Source organism: Mustela lutreola, chromosome 13 (genome assembly GCF_030435805.1).
Source record: "Mustela lutreola isolate mMusLut2 chromosome 13, mMusLut2.pri, whole genome shotgun sequence".
Taxonomy (NCBI): domain Eukaryota; kingdom Metazoa; phylum Chordata; class Mammalia; order Carnivora; family Mustelidae; genus Mustela; species Mustela lutreola.
In genome coordinates, this window is record NC_081302.1 from 76,142,830 (window position 1) to 76,147,362 (window position 4,533).

General features: G+C 38.6%; 1 protein-coding gene across 6 annotated transcripts in view; it reads right to left on the minus strand.

Moving 5' to 3' along the window:
* The window catches only part of PAN3 (poly(A) specific ribonuclease subunit PAN3), a 137,822-nt gene that overhangs the window by 132,490 nt on the left and 799 nt on the right, over positions 1-4,533 (minus strand). The window lies entirely within an intron of this gene.

The window sequence follows — 4,533 nt, forward strand, 5'->3', positions numbered from 1 at the left end:
CAGCTATACTAATGACAAACTCCCACTCCTCACTTTCCTGTTAGCTAATAGTGTAATTCTGTAATTCTAGGTAAGTAAAATCCTGACTTAAACGCAGTTTAATCCAAAGTAAATGAACTTAAATTTATCCATTATTCTCTTCCATTTGGATAGACAACTACACAAAATTCCATAATCTAAGTATTTCACTGGTCTTAAACGTATATTCTCAAAAATTGGAGAAAAAAATTCACAACTTACAGATTTATTATTAATAATACTGATTAACAGCAGCAACTACAACTAAAACCTCATTATGGGCTGAGCAATGCACTGGTACTATCCCATTAACCTTACCACAACTGAAGTAAGTGCTACTATTACCCCCATTTTTAAAATAAGAAAAACTGAGGCTTAAAGTTTCAAACTTTACACAAGATCCCAAACTAATAAGAAAGCCAGGATTCCACCACAGATGTGTCTTACATCAAAGCCTTCACTGGTAACTAAACTAACTGAACTGAGAAATACATCTGTTTTTGATAAAATAAATAAATCCACTAGATTTCAAATAATGTACATAAAATATAAACATTGGAATATAGTTTAACTGCTGAAAATTGAGCACCTTAAAGATTAGAAGTCTAGCTAGCTGAAAATTAGAATTACATTATTAAAATGTCAAGAATCAGTAATTCAACTGAACCCAAATCAAACAATATTTAAGCCTCAGAAAATCCCAAGTCCAACAGAAATATGAAATGTCAAAACCTTAAATACATCTTCAGGGGTGCCTGAGTGGCTCAGCTGGTTAAGTACCTGACTCGTGATTTTTTGCTTAGGTCATGATCTCAGGGTTGTGAGAGAGAGGCCCCCTTCAGGTTCCAAGTTGGGTGTGGAGCCTGCTTACAATTCTCTCTACTTCTCCCCTTGCCTCTTCTCCCACTGGCATACCCAAACCTCCCACCACCGGTTCCACCAGCTCTCTCTCTTAAAAAACTTAAATACTTCCTTAAAGTATTTTTTTAAAATTCTTCTTTAAAAAAAAACAAAAACTGTTATTTCCCAAACAACTATCCTGAATCCCAGAACGTTTACTACTATACTGCCAGGTGAGCAGAAGGGCTGGAGAACTGGACTAAGAAAATATAATACTCTGTATACATAAACGGTAAGCAACAAATTAAAGTATGGTTCCTTCACAAGACCAAAACATCACTGCAACTAAGTATATTAAGAAAAAAAGGCTTTTGTGTTTCAGTTTTCCAATGCAAAATAGGATAAAATTTTCTTTTGCATTTACCTCTTAAGTTTTAACATGATCTGAAACACTAAGGAAGAAATTCTGCAAAAATAAAGCAGAAAGGAAGGGTCAAAAACTCAAATGCCAAAAGTAGCCAGACACACAAGTCACCTAAGTCAGAGATTAAGGCAAAACTGAGAGAGTCTTGCTGCAATGGTCCTAATTCCAATATGAGTAAGAGCTGCCTTTCAAAGGAAGTCTGAAATCTACTTCTATCGTACATCTTTTGATTTTTTAATGTTGTTAACTAACTACAATCCACCCATAAAATTTGAGCCAGCGAAATGGCTAAAACTGTAAGAGAGCTAATGCCAAGTACTGGTGAGAAGGTAGAGCAACTAGAACTCTCACACATTGCCACAGGGAATGTAAATATGGTAAAACCGCTTCAGAAATTATCTACTAAATCTGAACATATGCATACCCTATTATGACCCTGCAATTCAACTCCTAGATGATCCAACAGAGAAATGCATAGACTTGTTCATCAAAAACCATGTTCGAAATGTTTTTAATAACAAAAATTGGAAACATTCCACTGCTCACCTGTAAAATGGGAAAATAAAATGTGGTATATCCATACAATGTTAACACTATACAGAAATGAAACTACAGAAGCTGTTTCTACATCACAGGAATGGATCTCACAGAAAGATTTAAAGAAAGAAGTCCATTCCTATAAAGTTCAAAAAAAAAGTGAAAAATGAATCTACTGCGTCAGAATATGGTGTTAGAAATCAAAAGTCCCATCTGGGAAAGGGTACTGACTGGAAGGGGACAAGAGCAGGACTTTTGGGGGGTACTGATTAGGTCCTACTTCTTGATCATAGTACTGATGATAAACTATGTGTTTATCTTGTGAAAATTCCAAAAACTTATGATTTGTATGCTTTACCGAGGTATGTATACCTCAATAAAAACTTTTAACACACACATGCACACACAGAAGATTCCATGAAGCCGAAACAAAATATTTCTGCAGGCAAATCTAGCTTATCAGAGCAGATCAGTTTGTGACCTCTCTGCTAAGGAAGCACTATACAACCTCACCTTTAAAGAAGAGCAAAGAAAAAATAAAAACAAAATAAAACCGTGATGCTAAGATGATCAAGGCAACAACTAAAAAATTTAAATTTCTCCTGATAGCAGCTCTTAGGATGTGTTGCCTCATTAAATTACCTCATGCACTTAACAAATCAAGCCTCTTTCCAAAGATACAGCAAAGAATCCAGTAAAAGGTAGAAAGTAAACTAAAAATTAAACATTTAAGTGTAAAAATTCTAAGCAGTCATTAAATTACCAACACAGTCCTCTTTTCCTGATTCCTGAGCAAGTTTATTTGCCACTCACTGATATGAAACAAAATGCTCTCATCTAAAAGGAGTCAGAATCTATATACTATTCAGTTACCAAGTCTACAACAGTAAAGACAAGCCTCAGGCTTCACCCAGGCAAGTTAAAGCAAGCCCTACAGAACCTAAATACATAACTCAACTATTTAATCAAATATCTGTTAAATGGCTATTAAATTTTTAAATGCTTTCTTTTGCAGTAGTTACCTATTCTTTCAAGATCCTATATCCCAGACAATTGCTTTCTTTTTCTGAGGTATGGAATGATCCTACCTTTGAGCTATTGCCACTATCTTTTTTTGACCTCCCATCTTCACCTGTTTACAATATCCTGTCTTATCTTTCACGTCCCAAATCTACTACTTCCATATATTAGAAAATCATAGAAAAATAACATATTAAATCAGATGCCAGCATTTTTGAAAATGCCTTTTTGTATGTAACAAAGCCACCAACCAGGTTCCCAGTACTATTCAAACACTGATCAAATTACTTTGAGCCACAACTCACACAGCCAGCAAAAGTTTACCTTGAAAATGCAAAGTTGCTACTCCAAAGTGATAAATTTCCACCAATAAAGTAACCATTTTTTACAAAACACTTTTAGTTACAAATTAATCTTCTGAGCACATCAATCTAGCCAAATACATGGGCATTAAAGTCAAGTCCATCACAGCAATCTTTTTTTTAAAAAGCAAGTCTCTAGGAAAAGACTAAATAATCCTCAAAAAGCAAGTAACTGCTTAAAAAAAACAACAAAAAAAAGCAAAAATGTATTAATGTCCAAGTTAAGTTGCCTATCAAATTATTTTAAGATCTAAAAACTGTTTAGAATGCCCAAGAAAGTAAGCTTTTCCCCCTTTTGGTTAAGAAATCGTCAATACGCTTAAAAAAAAAAAAGAAAGAAAGAAAGTAGTCAATATACTGAGAAACAAAAAAGAAAAATCTGCCACCTGCTCTGCTTCTGTAAAATAGACTGCATTTACACTAATGATTGTAAACTCCACTCACTGAAAACTAAAAAGTTGAAAGGTAAGAGATAATGACAAGAGAAAAAGTAAAAAATACCAACAGCCTTAAGATATTCGAACTCTAGTGCTCGGTCGCACACAAATGAACGCTGCCCAGGACGTTTTCAAAGCTCCATGCTAAGAGTCTGCTTGATACCAAGTTGTATTACTCAGGATTCCTACTGACACCGGCAAACTAATGTTGGCTTCAGGAAGACTATGCTGAAATGCAAGTCTTCATAAATTCCCACGCTAAACTCTCGACTAAACCTAAACATAATATAAAAGCTGCTGTCCCTTCACTCCTAATCCTTAGAAAGCATTTCCTGCCTGGAAAATCTTTCTCCCATAGGCTTACACAAACTTTTTCCGTTCTTTCAACTTACTCCGGGAAGCCTTAAGCCCGCCCATCACCTCCCGCCCCCTACCCACACACACCCACTAGGGAACCTCAACACTCCTCAGACACCACTCCACACGGGCACGCAAAACACATGTGCCTGCAAACCCAGCCCCTTTCCACACCCCCCGGAAACGACACCCCCTTTCTCACACACCGCACGCCACAGCCCATCCCCCTTCCTCCCCGCCCCCACTCACAGCACCCCAGTCCACCCACCCACGTACCGGGGAACCCAGCCTCCCCTCGCTCCCCGGCTCGCCTAGGGCTGTGAGGAGGGGAAGCAGGAAGAAGGAAGGAGGGCTCAGGCCCGGCCTAGGCCTCTCAGACCGCCTAGGGAGGTGAAGGGGGGGCACCCGCCGGCAAAGCTCGTTGCAGGGACTCATCCGGGCCCCCTCCGGCCCCAGGCCCTCGCTCCGCCGGCCCCAGGCCTTCGCTCCGCCGCCGAGCCTAGGCCGGGGCGGCCCTCCCTGCCCAGACCACACTCAC